We start from the raw sequence: 21400 nt of genomic DNA on the forward strand, positions 1-21400 counted from the left end.
GAGTGTAGGGAGGTTAGGAACATGGCATCAATCTCAAAGGAGGGTGCCTGTAAACAGGAAAGTGGCTTGAAGTGTGCATACTTCAATGCAAGAAGTATACGAAATAAGGTAGGTGAACTTGCAGTATGGGTTGGTACCTGGGATTTCGATGTTGTGGCTATTACGGAGACATGGGTAGAACAGGGACAGGATTGGCTGTTGCAGGTTCCAGGGTTTAAATGTTTTAGTAGGGTCAGAGGTGGGGGTAAAAGAGGGGGAGGTGTGGCATTGCTTGTCAAAGATAGTATTACAGCGGTGGAAAGGACGATGGATGAAGACTCGCCATCTGAGGTAGTTTGGGCTGAGGTTAGGAATAGGAAAGGTGAGGTCACCCTGTTAGGAGTTTTCTGCAGGCCTCCTAATAATCCTAGAGATGTAGAAGAAAGGATTGCGAGGATGATTCAGGAGAAGAGTGAAAGTAATAGGGTGGTTGTTATGGGGGACTTTAACTTTCCAGATATTGACTGGGAAAGCTATAGCTCGAGTTCGTTAGATGAGTCGGTGTTTGTCCAATGTGTGCAGGAGGGTTTCCTGACACAATATGTAGACAGGCCAACAAGAGGTGAGGCCATACTGGATTTGGTTCTGGGTAACGAACCAGGCCAGGTATTAGAATTGGAGATAGGTGAGCACTTTGGGGACAGTGACCACAATTCGGTGACTTTTACTCCAGTGATGGAGAGGGATAACTGTGCACTGCAGGGCAAGAGTTATAGCTGGGGGCAGGGAAATTATGATGCGGTGAGGCATGACTTAGGATGCGTGGCTTGGAAAAGTAGGCTTCAAGGCAAGGGCGCAATTGATATGTGGAGCTTGTTCAAGGAGCAACTATTGAGTGTCCTTGATAAGTATGTACCTGTCAGGCAGGGAGGAAAGGGTCGTGTGAGGGAGCTGTGGTTTAATAAGGAATTGGAATCCCTTGTTAAATGGAAGAGGGCGGCCTATGTAAAGATGAGGCGTGAAGGTTCAATTGGGGCGATTGAGAGTTATAAGGTAGCCAGGAAGGATCTGAAGAGAGAGCTAAGAGCAGCAAGGAGGGGACATGAAAAGTCGTTAGTAGGTAGTATTAGGGAAAACCCTAAGGCTTTCTATAGGTATGTCAGGAATAAAAGAATGACTAGGGTAGGAATAGGTCCAGTCAAGGATAGTAGTGGGAAGTTGCGTGTGGAGGCTGAAGAGATTGGGGAGACACTGAATGAATACTTTTCATCAGTATTCACTCAGGAAAGGACATTGTTGCCAATGTGAATACTGAGTCACAATTAAATAGAATGGACAGCTTTGAGGTATGTAGGGAAGTGGTGTTGGAAATTCTGGAAAAGATGAAAATAGATAAGTCCCCTTGGCCTGATGGCATTTATCCTAGGATTCCCTGGGAAGCAAGGGAGGAGATTGCAGAGCCATTGGCCTGGATTTTTATGACCTCGTCTACAGGGATAGTGCCAGAAAACTGGAGGATAGCAAATGTGGTTCCCTTGTTCAAGAAGGGGAGTAGGGATAACCCTAGTAACTATAGGCCGGTGAGTCTCACATCTGTTGTGGGCAAAGTCTTAGAGAGAATTGTAAGGGATAGGATTTATGAACATCTGGATAGGAATAATGTGATCAAGGATAGTCAGCATGGTTTTGTGAAGGGCAGGTCGTGCCTCACAAACCTTATTGAATTCTTTGAGAAGGTGACTGAGGAGGTGGACGAGGGTAAAGCGGTAGATGTGGTGTATATGGATTTTAGTAAGGCGTTTGATAAGGTTCCCCATGGTAGGCTACTGCAAAAAATACGGAAGTATGGCATTCAGGGTGAGTTGGAAGTTTGGATTAGGAATTGGCTGGCTGGAAGAAGACAGAGGGTAGTAGTTGATGGTAAAGGTTCATCTTGGAGTGCAGTTACTAGCGGTGTTCCGCAAGGATCTGTTTTGGGACCATTGCTGTTTGTCATTTTTATAAATGACCTGGAGGCGGGGCTAGAAGGTTGGGTGAGCAAGTTTGCGGATGATACGAAAGTCGGTGGAGTTGTTGACAGTGAGGAAGGATGTGTCAGGATACAGTGAGATATAGATAAGCTGCAGAGCTGGGCAGAAAGGTGGCAAATGGAGTTCAATGTGGGTAAGTGTGAGGTGATTCACTTTGGTATGAATAACAAAAAGATGGGGTACTGGGCTAATGGTCGGGTACTTGGTAGTGTGGATGAGCGGAGGGATCTTGGTGTCCATGTACACAGATCTCTGAAAGTTGCCACCCAGGTAAATAGTGCGGTGAAGAAGGCATATGGCGTACTGGCTTTTATTGGTAGAGGAATTGAGTTCCGGAGTCCTGAGGTCATGTTGCAGTTGTATAAGACTCTGGTGCGGCCGCATCTGGAGTATTGTGTGCAGTTTTGGTCGCCATACTATAGGAAGGATGTGGAGGCACTGGAACGGGTGCAGAGGAGGATTACCAGGATGTTGCCTGATATGGTAGGAAGATCGTATGAGGAAAGGCTGAGGCACTTGGGGCTGTTTTCATTGGAGAAAAGAAGGTTTAGGGGTGACTTGATAGGGGTGTACAAGATGATTAGGGGTTTAGATAGGGTTGACCATGAGAACCTTTTTACCACGTATGGAGTCAGCTATTACGAGGGGGCATAGCTTTAAATTAAGGGGTGGTAGGTATAGGACAGATGTTAGGGGTAGATTCTTTACTCAGCGAGTCGTGAGTTCATGGAATGCCCTGCCAGTAGCAGTGGTGGACTCTCCCTCTTTATGGGCATTTGAATGGGCATTGGATAGGCATATGGAGGATAGTGGGCTAGTGTAGGTTAGGTGGGCTTGGATCGGCGCAACATCGAGGGCCGAAGGGCCTGTACTGCGCTGTATTTTTCTATGTTCTAAGTATAGAAAACAATTAAAAACTATCTACATCTAAGTCACCCCGCTGAAACCTTTTTTTAAATTTAAAATTCCCCTGGACGGATGGATGGACAGACAGAATGGGGATATGGGTGTCCTGCTATCTGAATAATAGGTATGTCCACTGATTACAAAAGCAAATGGAATGTTGGCGATTTTTGCAAACAGAGTTGAATATAAAAGTAGGGACCTTTACTGCAGTTGTACAGGATTGGTGAACCACATCTAAAAAAAAATATAAATGTGGTAGAAGCAGTTCAGAGAAGGTTAACTTGGATTCATTCCTGATGTTTGTGTTATGAAGAAAAGTTGGGCATTTAGAAGAAAGGGAGGTGTTCATTTTGAAACATGCAAGGTGCTGAGGGGACCTAACAGGATAGGCACTGGGAAGGTGTTTGCTCTTGTTAGGATGACTAGAACTGTTTTACCTTTCTGTCAGAGGATTTGTAAGTCTCTGTAATTCTCAACCTATAAATCAGTGCAGATTGGGTCATTGAATTTGTTGGAGGTTTAGTTAGATTTTTGGCAGACAGTGGAGTTGATGGTAATGGGGGCAGAGAAGAAAGATTGGTGCTCTTATTAAATGGTGGAGCAGGTTTGAAGAACTCTAGCATTTACCCTTATCCCTAACTATCATGTACCCATGGGGTTCAGAGGATGATGATGGGAGTTGGTAAAAGATCATAGGTCTGTACGGAGGATATGAGGAACTGAGAGAGATGGGGTTGGACATGGGTTGTCATGGTTGTGACATGGGGTATAAGTAGGTGAGGTGAGGGTTTGAGGGCCAAGCCATTCTTATTACAACTGAGAAAATCCCAGAGCATTAAGGTGTCCTTTTAAACAGCCCTCCAGAATAGAATGTACTGTCTCAATGGAATGAAATACCTGCTGTTTCTCCTGAAGCAGGTAAACAGAGATGGGAATTTTTCTCAGTCTCTGGAGAAGAATTCCAACTCAACACGAGTCAACAATAATACATTAAGCCTTTCAACCTAACATTTAAAATTACTGGAGTGTGGTTTATACAAATCATTAATTTCCAAAAAGCAAGTTATTACTTTGTTCCAGTTTTGGAGGTAAAATGCTTTTGAGGTTCAATAAAGTGTCTCAAAAAAGCATTACTGACCACAAATAAATTTGGAAAAAATATTGAAGTTCCAGGCTTTTAATTTAGGTAAAAGAATTAAGTGTCTCTGTTGATTGCTTGTTGATAGCTTTTGGTATATGTCTGTTGAATTTTTGAATTGATCACTGATGAAGATGCAAGGAACCTCCCAGAACCAGAGGTCTAATCATTGAAGGAAAATAAAGAGTTGAAAGAAATTAGCATGAATGAGAAGATTGTATAGGAGAAATAAATGGGGCTGAATGTTGACAAATTTCAAGAAAAACGGGTACCCAATAAACACAATCCTCCGATTCCTCAGAAACAAACCCAAACAAGCAGACACAGCGCAACCAAAAACTATAGCCACATTACCTTACATCAAAGGCATATCAGAAATGACTTCCAGACTACTCAGACCCCTTGGCATCATGACAGCCCACAAACCTACCAACACACTTAAACAGCAACTAATGAACCTAAAGGATCCAAAAGATACCACCAGCAAAACTAATGTCATTTACAAGATACTGTGCAAGAACTATGAAACAAACACTATATTGGACAAACCATAAGGAAACTTGCCACCAGGATACATGAACGCCAGTTGGCCACCAAAAGACACAACCCTATATCACTAGTTTCTATACATACAGTCAAAAAAGGACAGCACTTTGACTGGGACAACACACACATTCTCGAACAGGTGAAACAAAGACATGCACGAGAATTCTTAGAGGCATGGCATTCTAACCAGAATTCCATCAATAAACACATTGATTTAGACCCTATCTCCTTTCCTTGAAAAAAAGAATCAGAAATGACATCACCTGCCTTAAGAAACCAAGGCCTATAAATAGATAGGCGGGACATATCATCAGCGCTTCACCAGAAACTCCGACTGATGATGTTGCCTAGTATGGTGACGAAACGTCTGAAAACAAACCTTCAAGCTCAGCGAGCTAACTTACATACCTATCATCAACCTGAGCTACAAATTGTCTCAAAAATCGCTAATTGATAATTATTTTCCAAAATTCTATAGATTCAAGATTAATTACTAAAGATTGCTGATGTCACCTCATTATTTAAGAGAGAAAGACATAACCCACAGATCTGCTAGTCTTATATCAATTTTAGGGAAAATGTTAGAATCTATTGTAAAAGATGGGATAACTAGACACTTGAATGATAATGATCTGATTGGACACAGTCAGCATGGAAGTGCAAGTGGAAAATCGTGTTCAACGCACTTGTAGATGTTATTGAAAGTATTACTAATAAAATTGATAATAGAGATTCAATGGACGTAGTATACTTGGATTTTCAGAAGATTTTTCATAAAGACCCCCAAGGAGGCTGATTAGAAAAATTAAAAGGAGAAAGTGAGGTCTGCAGATGCTGGAGATCAAAGTTGAAACTTTATTGCTGGAACAGCACAGCAGGTCAGGCAGCATCCAGGGAACAGGAGATTCGACGTTTCGGGCACAGGCCCTTCTTCCTGAAGAAGGGCCTGTGCCCGAAACGTCGAATCTCCTGTTCCCTGGATGCTGCCTGACCTGCTGTGCTGTTCCAGCAATAAAGTTTCAACCTAGAAAAATTAAAAGCAAGGAATAGGAAGTAATGAACTGCTGTGGATCAATGACTGGCCACGAGACAGAAAAGAGAAAAAAAGGACTATTCTCATGTTGGTAGACTGTGACTATTGGGGTGTTACAAGGATCAGTATTTTGTTGTGGGACCAAATACAATATTTGATGACACAAAGTCAAGTGGGACTGTGTCTTGTGATAAAGGTGTAATATGATGAGAGGGATTTGGACAGACCTACTGAATAAGCAGGACCATGGAGGATAGAATGTAATGTGAAAAGTGTGAGCTAATCCACTTTGGTAGGTAAAACAGATGTACAGAGTACTTATTAAATCATAAGAGCCTAGAAAGTGTAAATGTACAAAGGGACCTTGGTGCCCTTGTTAATAAGCCACTGAAGGCTAACCTGTAGGTGCAGCAAGTTATTAGGAAGGCTAATGGAATGTTAGCCTTTAGCACAAAAGGATTTACATAAAGGAGCAGTGAAGTTTTGTTCATTTGGATAGTAGCTTATCTAGGCTGCATCTGGAATATGGTGTGTGGTTTGGTTTCTTTGCTAAGAAAGATAGTATTGCCATTGAGGGAGATGTCCCTATGAAGGAGGGATTTGGCAAACTTGGTCTGTATTCTCTAGAGTTTCAAAGAATGATCTCATTGAAACTTATAAAATACTTAAAAGCACAGACCGGGTAGAAGTAGATCAGATGTTTCCACTAGTTGGACAATCTACAACCAATGTAGACAAGCAGGAGGCTGGAAGAACACAGCAAGCTAGACAGCATCAGGAGGTGGAGAAGTCAACGTTTCAGGTGTAATTCTTCTTCAGGATCTGAAACATTGATGCTGCCTGGCTTGCTGTGTTCTTCCAGCCTCCTGCTATTCACTTGGAATCCAGCATCTGCAGTTTTATTTTGTCTCCAAACAAATCTACAATCAAAGGGCAAAATTTCAAAATAAGTTCGATGCCACTTAGGGCTGAGATGAGCAGAATCTTTATATGCAGAGGTTGTAAACATGTGGAATTCTCTACCCCAGAGGACTCTGGAAGCTCAATCTCTGAGTATGTTTAAGGTCGAGATTGATCGAGTTCTGATTACCAATGGCATACAGGGATATCAGGATGGGATAGGATAAAGACATTGACGTTTTCATTCAGCCATGATCATATTGAATAGTGGGGCAGGCTTGATGAGCTAAGTGGCCTACTCTTGATCTTCTGTTCCCAAAAGCAACAGAATAATTCAAAATGGCTACCTCAGTAGAAAGTGCTTATTCAAAGCACTTTTTAACTGAAGCATTGTGTAATAGTTTGTTGTGGCTCAACTTGCAATGATCTCAAATCTTAATGCATTTATCTTTAGTGAGGCTTTCTGCAATAAAAAATAGCAACAATAAATTACCTCTCTTGCATTCACTTGAATTGCAAAAATTAATTTGATTCTATATTTTGTCATTCCAAATACTGATTTGACTGAAATAATTTGAACTAGGCAAGCCTGGACTAATGATTAGAGTGTTGCTGGAAAAGCACAGCCGGTCAGGCAGCATCAGAGGAGCAGGAAAATTGACATTTTGGACAAAAGCCCTTCATCAGGAATGGAGTAATGTAAAGTTATGTCCCTGTCACTATTAATGGGAGCAGCTTTTGAGCTTAGTAACAGCATATTACACAATGAATTATTGGTTCTAATGTTTGACTAAATGCATGGTGCCCCTAAATGCAAATTATTTATTAAATGTGTTATATAGTTATCACAGCTTGTGCCATTCTGATTTTGAAGCCTTTTTCTCTTGAGTATTTAAAAAGATTGTGTTGCTATTAATTAGTAGAAACATGAAGGAAATTGTCAGTATAATCAAATCTATATTAAACTCAATATTTTGATCAAAATGACAATGCTGTAGAACAATTAGTTGCTTACAGACTGAAGCTTTCAAAAAAAATGTACATACTGACTGAAAATCAGACATTTGGCAAAATAAGCAAAAAGTGAGAGTTCGCTTTTGAATTTCACCTCCAGTGACTTCAAAAATTGAAAGGGAACAATAAATAAAACAGCCACTACGATGTCAGTGAATTAATTTTTGAACTTAATTTATTTTTTCCTCCATCTGGATTCATGATTAATAAATTTTGGACCATTTATCTGACTTGTATCCTATGTTTATATCTTTTGATATTGATGCGATTCAAGAAAAAAATCCTTTAAAAATAAAGTTTGCTTTGTTGCTACTGTGTTGCGATCTCAAAAATCACTTAGTCTTTCATGTCTGTGCAAGCAATTTGCAGTTTCCGCCATAAACAGCTGTGCTCAGTTGGACACAGATAATGTAACCTGCAATGGGAATTGACCTTTCAGCATATCCATGATTATAATTTGTTTTGAATTGTTGATCAAAGGAGACATATTGGAACTTACTTTCTTGAGATTATAAGTGGCTGAGTAAATCAGCTGTGTGCAGCAAAGGGATTGGTTTTCCAAAGCACCAGTGGTGGGGAGTTGCTGGACCACAAAGACCTTAATTAGCATTAATAAATGTTCGAACAATACTTGAAAGGAATACCTGGCATTAACAGCTACTGTATATTACCAGGAGGGTTTAAGGGAAATACTGGTCTAAATACTCTGAGTTCAAATTTAGATTTTGAGCTAAATAGCACTGAATAAGTTTGTAATCATTTCCCTAGGACATATATAAAGAATCACAGTAAATCACATAGCCGACTATGTTTGATCAGCAGGTGGAAAGAGTAATACAAAAACATTCTTTCATTTGAAATTTAGGTTTGAGATGGAAACATTTGCTTCTCTTGTACATCTAAAGATCAACTATTTCCGAATTAGAAGCCGATATGTTTGGCATATTGTTATTGAAATATTGGTTTCCTTATTCAATACATGCTAGTTTGAATAAGATGAAATAAAGGGGAGAATTGCACGCTACCCACTTGGTGGCAATAGGGCAGGAAGATAGTTAAAATAGTGAGTCTTCAGCTGCTTGATCAATAATCTTCTCTCCATCACAAGGTCAGAAGTGAGGGTTTTCAGTGATGATTGCAAAATGTTCAGCACCAGTTGCAACTCTTCAGATACTAAAGTATCCTGTGTTGATGTGCAGCAATGCCTGGGCAACTTCCAGACTTCAGCTTATAAGTGTTAAGTAACATTCGTGCCTAACAGACAATTATCATCTTCAATAAGAGAGAATCACTTCTTCACATTCAATGGCATTTTCTTCCCTGAATCCCTCATTATCAATATGTTGTGGGTTACTATTGATGAGAAGCTTGTCCAGTCATGTACATACTGTGATTATATGTGCAGGTTAGATACTAGGAGTTCTGCAGTGAATAACTCACCAGCTGTGTCCCAATGCCTCCATCCCATCTTAATGATACAGGTTGGGACAACAATGAAATATTCTCCACCTGTCTGCATGAGTGCAGCTCCAACAACAACTTCTCACCATCCAGCATGAAGTATTTGATTGGATATTGACTGCCTTCACCAATGATGTGCAGTGACAGCAGTGTTCACCATCTCTGAAGTGGACTGTGGTAGCTTACCATGGATTCTTTGACAGGACTTTCCAAACTCATGAACATACCGCCCAGAAGGACAAAGATTGCAGAGGCACAGGATCAGCAGCATTTGCAAGTTTTGCCCTGCCAACCCATACACTGTTGTTTCACTGTCACTGACTCAAAATCTGTAACTCCCTCCCTTATGTCACTGCAGTGGTTCAAGGAAACACCTCACTACCACCTTTACAAGGACAATTGGCAGATTCCCTACAGTATGGAAACAGGCCCTTCGGCCCAACAAGTCCACACCGACCCTTCGAAGAGTAACCCAGCCAGATACATTTCCCTACCCTATATTTATCCCTGACTAGTGCACCTAACACTATGGGCAATTTAGCATGGCCAATTCACCTAACGTGCACATCGTTGGACTGTGGGAGGAAATCGGAGCACCCGAAGGAAACCCACGCAAACACTGGGAGAATGTGCAAACTCCACACACACGGTGGCCCGAGGCAGGAATTGAACACGGGTCCCTGGCACTGTGAGGCAGCAGTACTAGCCACTGAGCCACTGTGCTACCCATGGAGCAGTAATTCTACATTCCTGAAGCAGATAAAAATAAAACATTACTGTCCCACTCCAAAGCTGCCTGGATCTTTTTGGGTCTGATTTTAGTGTACTTTTTTTCAACAGGTAGCTATCCTGCCTGATAATTCTTTAAAATATGCTCAGGAAGCTTAAAAATCAGTTGGACCCATATGCATTTTATCTGTCTTCAATGGAGAAGCTGCTGTATGACTATTTTGCAAAAAGAAACAAGTCAGCACAGAGTTGGGATACAAAGAGACATTGAAAGGGACCAGGAAGAGGAAAGGCAAGAAGCAGACTGACAGTGTAGCCAGAGGGTCAAGTTATCATTTCTTGCAGTTTCCTACTGGAAAACAGAATTGACCTAAATGATCATCTGCTCATTCAGTTTAATTTGGAGCTTGGTCAAGGATGTTTTAATATACCTGGTAGTTTAGCTATGGTATTGTTTGAGAAATGGAGGGTGGTAGTATGGCTTACAGTTCATAAATAAGCAATGGAAGAATACTGTTGACTGAAGGCCTTCATTTTAAATATCACAGCAAAGGCACAGTGAATCTCTTTAACAAAGTTTCTCTCAATGTTGGCTGATTTAAACAGAAATAGGGGGAGGAATTTTCTATGTCCTTGAGTGAGAAAACACAGCAAGAATAAAGCCTCAGATTCGCAGGGGACATGGAGGATGGGGTCAGTTGACTCAGTTGGCTGAAATCAACTAGGAGACAGTGAGGACCGCAGATGCTGGAGATCAGATGAGAGTGTGTTGCCGGAAAAGCACAGCAGGTCAGGCAGCATTCGAGGAGCAGGGAGATCGACGTTTCGGGCCGGAGCCCTTCAGGAGGCTGAATGATGTCTGATTGGCTGAGCTTTTCCAGAACCACACCTTTTGACTCTTTCGTTGAATGGGTGGTTTGTGATTCAAAGCATTGGTTAAATTCCCACAATGTCGTAGGTTACCATGAAGGTCCAACTTCTCAACCTCTTCCCTTGTCTAATCCCGGTCATTTCTCTGTATTAAGAGAGCTGCCCTATGATCTGGTAAGACAATGGCAGCTTTACCTTTACCATTGGTGTCTGAATTTATGTGTAGTTAAGACTCTCGTGATGTGCAGCAAGCTGGATGATGGCATGGCTTCCTTTGGTCAACTGGGTGAAACAACATGACCCTTCCCTCAACCACTCTACCCATGAGCACCTCTCGGTTTATGTCAGTGAAACCGTGTGCCAGCTTCTCTTTCTGGGCTGTGTTCTTCGTTGCAATCATGTGAGTCCAAAGTGAGGAGGCCTGACTTGCAATGCCTGACATGCTGTGGAGCTGGGGTTTAAATGTGGCACTGGCCATGTGAACATGGTAAAGTCCCAGCAGTGGTGAGTATCTCTGCCAATCTGCCACAAAATTTGTTGAGCAGCCAGTTGTGTCATTAAGGAGCTGTACAGTAGACAATTGGATCCGAAATGTCACCATGGGCCATGACAGGCTGCCTGGTGACAATATCACAGATGAAACATTGTGCCAAAACATGGCAAAATTCAGTTCAGGCTCCTTGTTGTTGTTGATGAAAAATCCATTGTTTTATTTACTTTTTAAACAAACCATCGAGGGTAATCACGTCAATCAAATAAGACCATAAGACCCATACAAATAGGAATAAGAGTAAGCCATTTGTACCCATCGAGCCTGCTCCACCATTCAATAGGATCATGGTTGATGTGACATTCCTCACGTCTACTTTCCTGCCTTTCCCCATCACCCTCGATTCCCTGACTGATCAAGCATCTATCTATCTCATCCTTGAATATATGCTCCCACAGCTCTCTGTGGCAAGGTTTCCAAAAACACTTAACCTTCTAAGAGAAGAAATACGTCCTCATCTGAGCCTTAGATTGAGCCCTTTACTCTGAGACTGTGCCCTCTGGTCTTACACTTTCACATGAGGGGAAACATACTCTCAGCATTTGCCCTGTCAAGCCCCTTAGCATCCTATATGTTTCGATGAGATCGTCACTCATTCTTCTAAACTCCAGTGAGTAGACTCTTGGGTAGATTTTTTCATAAATTATTTTCATAATTTGTTCATTAGAAGAGTAGTTTGTACAATTCCTTTGATTTTAACTTAATTTTGCTTTACAGAATGCTGTGAAAGTGCAACTTTCACAGAATGCATGATTGTCTTTTTAAGAACCTGTTCAGCCATTTCTTTGTGAGGTTGTGTCCTACATGCCAATCTTTGAAGGCCTGGTCTTCCAATTGAGACTCCAGATAATATGTACTCTAGTGTTTCTTTTGACTACACTCCCCACCTGAACAAATGTGCAGCCTGCTCTCTGTCTAATTTTTGCAAGGAGACATTTTTAATTTACATCCAAGCCAAGGGTTTTATTTTCCTGCTGACCAGCTCTTGTGAATTGTTGCTGCTGTTGGCAGTTATATGATCAATATGTCAGCTGGAACATTTTTATGCCAACACTTGTTCCTTTTTTATCGCTTTTAAGATGATAAAGTTTGTTTTAAGCATTAAAAAATACTTAATGATGTAAAAATAGAAATTACTTTCATCTCATTAATCACACATTACTTATAGCCACTGAAGTTACTTGAAAAATCTTCAGTTATCAGTAAAATTATGTGAAAACACTCCTAGGACATTATGAATCTCCACCACATGAATTATTCACCAATCCACTATGTATAGATTAACTCTGTGTCACCTACTGATTTCAGAATATTATGAAATGTTTTCTGCTTTCCTTTCCTTCCTGCTGCTGCACATGTCTCCAGCAATTAAAGCAGCATACAGTGTTTAAAAAAATGCAAGGTTTGTGACTGAACTCAGGCAATCCGTGTCAACAGGCTGTTTGGCATTATGGATGTGTATTTGTCAGGCCTAGCAAAAGACTGAAAGGGGCTAAGATAGAAGTCTTCTAAATCACAACAGATTTGTTAGGCTTTCCGCTGTGGCTAGAATGTAAGTGCAATTTATAATATGAGAAGCCAAAGAGAAAAGGAAATGTCGGAGGAACACTTTTTTTTTCATTGAAATGGCTAAGTATGTAGAATGGATTATTAGCACAAATAGTGAACATGCAAAGTTAATGGATTTCAAAGAGAGCTTAGACAGATCTTGTCAACAAACAAGATTCATAGATATTAAAATGCACCAGGTGATTTTATGGATGGGTAAGCTGATGAACTAAATGTTTTTTTTACTTCTGTCTGGAACTATTGTTGTTTGACTATCTTTATGCTATTTCATATCACTCATCAGGTTTTTAGTTTCCTGATTCACAATGCCATCTATTTATGGATACGTACTGAACTTGGTGATTGATACTTCCTTAAAATCTTTTGTAATTCAACTTATTATAATACTAGCTTTCTCCTGAAAGCCATCATACTGCTGGCAGGGGAGCTTGTTTGTTTAATAAAAGGGCAGGGCAGACATAAATATCCATTGACATCTCCAGCTTTCCTCAGTCGTTCTGCCAGGAGGTACGTTTTGACTGAGCTAATCAAGGGGCATTCCTCCTTTCCAATGCTCAGTGAAGATTGTCAGAACTTATCCTTATAGTGAAAGCCTTTATTCAAGTGTCAGTAAAGATTGTGATCAAATTTTGATTAGTTTGTGGGAGTCCACCCTGTAGGAACACAGCTAGTGGGCAGTTCATTCTGACTGTTATTTCGTGGCCTTTATGATAAGCAGAAGAAGCAATCAGCAAGCTTTCTTTCTTTTTAAATCAGAAACAGCAAAATTTTACAACATCTAGCATAGTCAAGTGTTGCTGAAGAAATATTTTGATTAAGATTTTCTACTTTTTACTTACTAAAGCACTGATATTTATAAATCAATTGGAAATATCAAAATTAATTTAAGTAATTGACACTAATATGATTAAAATGATCAAAATATGTTTTTCCAAAAATTACTTTAGAATGAATGAAAATCATTCTTTAATGAGTCAGGCTGTGGTATTTTGGCATTGTTTGCAAACTCATCACACTGGCAACTAGGGTTAAAATCTGACCATGGTACCTGGTAGAATTTGAATTAATAAAAATCTGAAATTAATGCTCATCTAATGCAATGAATTTTATGATATATTGGCTACGTTCTTTTTTGTTGAGTTTCATGGAGCATTTAAGTCTGCAAGGCCGAGTAGCTTTTCTCGTACTATTGTCCCAAATTTGCCTCATTAACTACATACCACAGCCCAGTGGTGGCCCTCTTGTTTGACGCTAGCCTGATTTCTACAAATGCACACACTGGGGGAAGAACTCACCACTGCTGGGATACCCTGAATTTTACTGATTTCCCAGGCACAGGCGCCATCTTTAAAAAGCCATAGTGCACCTGGATCAGGATTAATGGTCCAGAGCTGCCCTGCATGATTTGTGACAAGATGCTGTGTTTTTAGGCAAGAAAGGGAAATATGCATCTCACTTTGCAGACAGAGACCTGGAGATTCTGTTGGGTAGGGTGGTGCAGGGAGACAATATCCACTATCTCATGACTGGCACTGGTGGGCATGACACAAGACCATGCCAGCCTTGTCCAAGGTCGACACCTGAGTCAGTGGAGTCTCAGTTACTTGGAAGAATGCCTAGCAGTGTAGCAATGAGGTCAGTGAACTTCTCTACTCAGCCAAAGTAATCACTATCATTTTCTCTCTGCTTCTTTAACACTCACTGTATCTCAGCTGCTGTACCCACATCCCATCAGGAACTGTACTATACTATTCTCATAATGCACAGGATACAAATGCTACAGGAAGGATAGACAGGGAGGCAAAAGAGGAGGGGGAGTGACATTTTTGATAAGGGATAGCATTACAGCCGTGCTAAGGGACGATATTCCTGGAAATACATCCAGGGAAGTTATTTGGGTGGAACTGAGAAATAAGAAAGGGATGATCACCTTATTGGGATTGTATTATAGAACCCCAATAGTCTGAGGGAAATTGAGAAACAAACTTGTAAGGAGATCTCAACTATCTGTAAGAATAATAGGGTAGTTATGGTAGGGGATTTTAACTTTCCAAACATCGACTGCCATAGTGTTAAAGGTTTAGTTGGAGAGGAATTTCTTAATTGTGTACAAGACAATTTTCTGATTCAGTATGTGGATGTACCTAATAGAGAAGGTGCAAGACTTGACCTACTCTTGGGAAATAAGGCAGGGCAGGTGACTGAGGTATCAGTGATTAGATTTAGATTACATTACATTATGGAAACAGGCCCTTCGGCCCAACATGTCCACACCGATCCGCCGAAGCGCAGCCCATCCATACCCCTTACCTAACACTACGGACAATTTAGCACAGCCAATTCACCTGACTGTGGGAGGAAACTGGAGCACCCGAAAGAAACCCATGCAGACACGGGGAGAACGTGCAAACTCCACACAGTCACCTGAGGCGGGAATTGAACCCGGATCTCTGGCGCTGGGGGAGCACATTGGGGCCAGTGACCATAATTCTATTCATTTTAAAATAGTGATGGAAAAGAATAGACCAGATCTAAAAGTTGAAGTTCTAAATTGTAGAAAGGCCAATTTTGACAGTATTAGGCAAGAACTTTCGAAAGCTGATTGGAGGCAGATGTTTGCAGGTAAAGGGACGGCTGGAAAATGAGAAGCCTTCAGAAATGAGATAACAAGAATCCAGAGAAAGTATATTCCTGTCAGGGTGAAAGGGAAGGGTGGTAGGTATAGGGAATGCTGGATGACTAAAGAAATTGAGGGTTTGGTTAAGAAAAAGAAGGAAGCATATGTAAGGTAGAGACAGGATAGATTGAGTGAATCCTTAGACGAGTATAAAGGAAGTAGGAGTATACTTAAGAGGGAAATCAGGAGGGCAAAATGGGGACATGAGATAGCTTTGGCAAATAGAATTAAAGAGAATCCAAAGGGGTTTTACAAATATATTAAAGACAAAAGGGTAACTAGGGAGAGAATAGGGCCCCTCAAAGATCAGCAAGGTGGCCTTTGTGTGGAGCCACAGAAAATGGGGGAGATACTAAATGAATATTTTGCATCAGTATTTACTGTGGAAAAGGATATGGAAGACATAGACTGTAGGGAAATAGATGGTGACATCTTGCAAAATGTCCAGATTACAGAGAGGAAGTGCTGGATGTCTTGAAACGCATAAAGGTGGATAAATCCCCAGGACCTGATCGGGTGTACCCGAGAACTCTGTGGGAAGCTAGAGAAATGATTGCTGGGCCTCTTGCTGAGATATTTGTATCATCGATAGTCACAGGTGAGGTGCCGAAAGGCTGGAGGTTGGCTAACATGGTGCCACTGTTTAAGAAGAGTGGTAAAGACAAGCCAGGGAACTATAGACTAGTGAGCCTGACCTTGGTGGTGGGCAATTTGTTGGAGGGAATCCTGAGGGACAGGATGTACATGTATTTGGAAAGGCAAGGACTGATTCGGCATAGTCAACATGGTTTTGTGCGTGGGAAATCATGTCTCACAAATTTGATTGAGCTTTTTGAAGAAGTAACAAAGAAGATTGATGAGGGCAGAGCAATAGATGTGATCTATATGGACTTCAGTAAAGCGTTCGACAAGTTCCCCATGGGTGACTGATTAGCAAGGTTAGATCTCATGGAATCCAGGGAGAACTAGCCATTTGGATACAGAACTGGCTCAAAGGTAGAAGGCAGAGGTTGGTGGTGGAGGGTTGTTTTTCAGACTGGAGGCCTGTGACCAGTGGAGTGCCACAAGGATCGATGCTGGGTCCTCTACTTTTTGTCATTTACATAAATGATTTGGATGCAAGCATAAGAGGTCCAGTTCGTAAGTTTGCAGATGACACCAAAATTGGAGGTGTAGTGGACAGCGAAGAGGGTTACCTCAGATTACAACAGGATCTGGACCAGATGGGCCAATGGGCTGAGAAGTGACAGATGGAGTTTAATTCAGATAAATGCGAGGTGCTGCATTTTGGGATAGCAAATCTTAGCAGGATTTATACACTTAATGGTAAGGTCCTAGGAAATGTTGCTGAACAAAGAGACCTTGGAATGCAGGTTCATAGCTCCTTGAAAGTGGAGTCGCAGGTAGATAGGATAGTGAAGAAGGCGTTTGGTATGCTTTCCTTTATTGGTCAGAGTATTGAGTAGAGGAGTTGGGAGGTCATGTTGCGGCTGTACAGGACATTGGTTAGGCCAGTGTTGGAATATTGCGTGCAATTCTGGTCTCCTTCCTATCGGAAAGATGTTCTGAAACTTGAAAGGGTTCAGAAAAGATTTACAAGGATGTTGCCAGGGTTGGAGGATCTGAGCTACAGAGAGAGGCTGAACAGGCTGGCGGTTTTCCCTGGAGCGTTGGAGGCTGAGGAGTGACCTTATAGAGGTTTACAAAATTATGAAGGGCATGGATAGGATAAATAGACAAAGTCTTTTCCCTGGGGTGGGGGAGTCCAGAACTAGAGGGCATAGGTTTAGGGTGAGAGGGGAAAGATGTAAAAGAGATCTAAGGGGCAACTTTTTCACGCAGAGGGTGGTACGTGTATGGAATGAGCTGCCAGAGGAAGTGGTGGAGGCTGGTACAATTGCAACATTTAAGAGGCATTTTGATGGGTCTCTGAATAGGAAGGGTTTGGAGGGATATGGGCCGTGTGCTGGCAGGTGTGACTAGATTGGGTTGGGATATCTGGTCAGCATGGACAAGTTGGACCGAAGGGTCTGTTTCCATGCTGTACGTCTCTATGACTCTATAACATCTTTCTGCTAAGTCCTCCCTCCTGGTATTTGGGAGCTTGTTCTAAAATTGAGAGAACTGTACCTCCGACGAGTCAGTCAGGTGTCCCAGAAGATGATGTTGTGGGGTAGGAAAATAACTATATCTCAGACTTCACCATCACCATCCCTGTGCATGTCCTGTCCAATGAGCAGGAGAGATCCAGCAGAAGTGGTGTCACCTTGGTCAGAGGGAATTGCTCTGGGAGTCCTCTAAAATTCACTCTGGATCTTGTGAATTCTCATAGAGTCATATCAAACATTGGCAAGGAAACCTGCCACTGATTACCATCTAGCCCCTCCACCACCCCTCCTCCACATCCTTTAGTTGATGAATCAGTACTACTCCACATTGAACATCAGTTAGAAGAAGCACTGAAGGTGAAAAGGGCCAAGAAGCTACTTTTATTCTCAGTGGGAGACTTCAGCATACATTACCAGGCAAGTAGCACTGCCTACTTGACCCAGTCTCAATTTTAAAGGACATCCCTCTTAAGGCGCTCACTCAAGGGTTGCTGTCATTATGAAATAATTGCAGGACGGAGTTAGTTTGTGAAACAGTGTGAGACAATAGCCTGAGTTCAATTCCCTTCACCTGCTGAAGTTATCATGGAGGATTCTCCTTCTCAGCCTCTTCCCCCTTGACCGAGGTACGGTGACCCTGAGGTTAAATCACCACCAGTAGTCTCTCTGTAATGAGAGAGCAGCACGATGATCTGGTAAGACTATGGCAACTCAGTTGCAGGAATTCAGGTGAGGTTTCTTTGACATCCAAATCTTCAGAGCACAGTCCACAAAACCTGTGATATATTGAATCAAAAGTTTTGGTCTGGTTAACAAATGCAAAGAATTGCTGTGATGTTCTTGACATTTTTCTTGGATTTGTTTGGCAACAGCCATGTCCAAGGTTCCTCTGGATGTCTGAAGCTATACTGTTGTCACTGGGAGGGTACTCACTCAGGGGAAGTAGGAGAATATATGTTAAGATTTTTCCCCTCTATGGACAAGAGAGAACTTGTTAGTTTCCATGACATAATTTCTCTGTTCTTGAAGACTGATACAATTGTTGCATTCCTGAAGTTGTGGGTGTTCTTTTTCCTCCCTTATCTGTAGGAGAAGCTGTATGTAATGATGGGCAGCAAGAGATAAAACCAGGAAGTGATATGTAGGTGAAGGTCTAGGGATTGTCAGAAATTGGGCTTCATCGAAATAATATACTTGGAATCCCAATGCAAACTTTGGCTGGGTCCAGGTGAACTCAGCATGTATGCTCCTGATTCCATATTAGTATGATAAAAAGACAAGAAGAAGGATTTTCACTTATGGTCTCTTTCTTTTAAAGAGGCGTTGTTTGGTTTTCAGTAATCCAGAAAGAGTACACAAACATTCAATGTATGCAGTATGCACATTTTAGACTTTGCTGAATTTTGTTTTGGAGATTCTGATTGTTATATGCAAAGAGACCAATATCTTTTGAGGGTGGGGACCTTGGGCACATAAGTGGTGCTGGCTGATACCTTGGCAGTCCAGGGAGACACTGAACTGTGGAATTGGCACCCAGAAATTAGTTAAAAAGAAATGGACAAAAAGAATGGCAGATGGAATTCTAGATTAATAAGTGGTGCATTTGATTTTTTAAAAAAGTGGTTGTAGTTGTAGTTATAGTTAGATGTGGAAAACTGAATTATTTGAAAGAGCAAATGAATTTGTGGTTTAAATTTCCCTGGGTTTTAAATACAATCCAAACCCTATGAAAAGGGGAGAATGAGGAATATTGCTGTACATGAAAAAAAGGACCTATGAATAGTTAGCATGAAATTTAAAGGAAAAATCTTGAACCAAACTTGCTAAATGTTTTGAAGTCGTAGTAAAGAGAGTAGATAATGAAAATGCAATTAATGTAAATTATTTTTAGTTTGAAAAGATCTTAGATAAGGTGCCCCTTAATACACTGACTACTGAGATCAGACAATGTGGTTCAGAAAATATGACAATGGATTACCAGCTGACCTCAAGATGAAAACATAGTGTTGAATTAGTTATTCAGAATGACAGAATATGGAATAAAATGTTCCACAAAGAATCAGAAGTTGGACTAATTCTATTCATAATTTACATTAATGATTTAGTGTTTGAAATTAAAAACATCACTTCCAAATTTGGGGAGGATACAAAGTTGGGGATACTCAATACTGTGAAGGACTTGAACAAGTTCAAGAAGTCATGTAGAGATGCCGGTGTTGGACTGGGGTGGACGAAGTTAAAAATCACACAACACCCCAGATTATAGTCCAACAGGTTTATTTGGAAGCATTAACAACAACTACTTGATGAAGGAGCAGCACTCCGAAAGCTAGTGCTTCCAAATAAACCTCTTGGACTATAACCAGTGTTGTGTGATTTTTAACTAAGTTCAAGGAAGGCATTAATAAACTTGCAAGATGGGCAATTGTTGGTAAATAAAGTGCAACATCGTTAAATATGAGCTGGTCCATTTTAGTAGGGAAAAGAAGTAAGTTTACTTACTACTTGGAAGGAACTAGTCTTGATGGAGTAGCTGAACAGAATGTACAGATGCACAACTTATTATAAGTTGCACCACAGTTTTGCAAGATCATTAACATTCGACTTCATTTCTAAAGTAATAGAATTGAAAAGTAGAAAAGTTATTATTAAACCAGTATCAAATTTTGGTTAGCCCAGTTTTGGAGCTTTCCAAGTAATTCTGCTCATAATGTTACAAAAAGGATATAGAGGCTCTGAAAAGGTAGCAGAAAAGAGTTATAAGGTCACGTGGCTATATATGTCAAGAATGGATGAACAGGCTGTACTCCTTCTGCTGTAGGGTGACTTGAGGCATTTAAAATTCTGAAGTAATAGATAGTGGATATGGAGAGTATGTTTCCTGTTCAGGCTTAGAAATAACTACAAATTATAAGTTTTAGGATTGTCACCAAGAAATCTAATATGGAATTCCAGACAAGTGGGAGATTTACCCAAAGACTGGGAAGAATGTAGAATTTTCTATCACAATGTTGACAAAGCAAGTAGTGTTGATACATTTAAGGAGAAGCTAGCCTAGCATGAAGGAGAGGGAAATTGTGTATTAGTGATACATTTAGGTAGGGAACATGTGAGGGGCTTAAGTGAGTAAGGTACACTAGCATGACTGTGCTGAATTGCCTATGTATAAGTATCATCGTACAAATGTACAAGGCAAATGGAAAATAGTCCATGTTGCCAAGAAATATAAATGCTGAATTTTAATAATGAAGTGCACAATTACATTCAGTGAACTAGACTACGGCAGAGCTTTTGCTCTACACGGTAAAGGAACAATATTGACACAAATGTGAGACACGGGCATGGCTGGCTGGCCAGTTAGCATTCCAGTGGAGTGCCTAATTGCTGGGATATTACCTGCAAAGAGCAATTTGTTTAAAGAAACCTTGCAAAATTGGAGTTGCATATATTCAATACCATTATTTTTGTTAATACACTTATCAGAATTCTGATATTTTGTCTTTAATGAAATGTTCTAATGTCTTCAACTGCAGCCCACATTTCCTTTCTCTCTGGCTGTTTCTATTTTAAAAATGGCTCCGTTTTGTATGTCTTCTTCCAATTTATTGCTTGATGCATCATTTATTGTTAGGAAGGAAATCAATGTTATCATTAATAAGCTTAGAAAATTTGTCAATAGAAGTAACTGTGTTCAGTACAGAAGAAATGATGGCAACCTTGAAGCTACTTTTAAAATTATGGTTAAAATTCCTTTTATTGTCAACTTTACACTTAGATATTTTTCTTTTGAATACCAAGTGGTTGGAAATATCTTTCTTTCTGCTCTGTATTACCATTAATTTGTAAATGACAATGTAATTCAGTCTTCTAGAAACTACTTGCATTAAATA

General features: G+C 40.7%; 1 protein-coding gene across 4 annotated transcripts in view; it reads left to right on the plus strand.

The window, feature by feature from the left end:
• Positions 1 to 21400, plus strand: part of ctnnal1 (catenin (cadherin-associated protein), alpha-like 1) — a 323942-nt gene that overhangs the window by 194219 nt on the left and 108323 nt on the right. The gene's annotated exons all lie outside the window — the stretch shown is intronic.

Source organism: Chiloscyllium plagiosum, unplaced genomic scaffold, assembly GCF_037043375.1.
Source record: "Chiloscyllium plagiosum isolate Xiang-an unplaced genomic scaffold, Cpla_swu_hap1 HiC_scaffold_5, whole genome shotgun sequence".
NCBI classification, from domain to species: Eukaryota; Metazoa; Chordata; class Chondrichthyes; order Orectolobiformes; family Hemiscylliidae; genus Chiloscyllium; species Chiloscyllium plagiosum.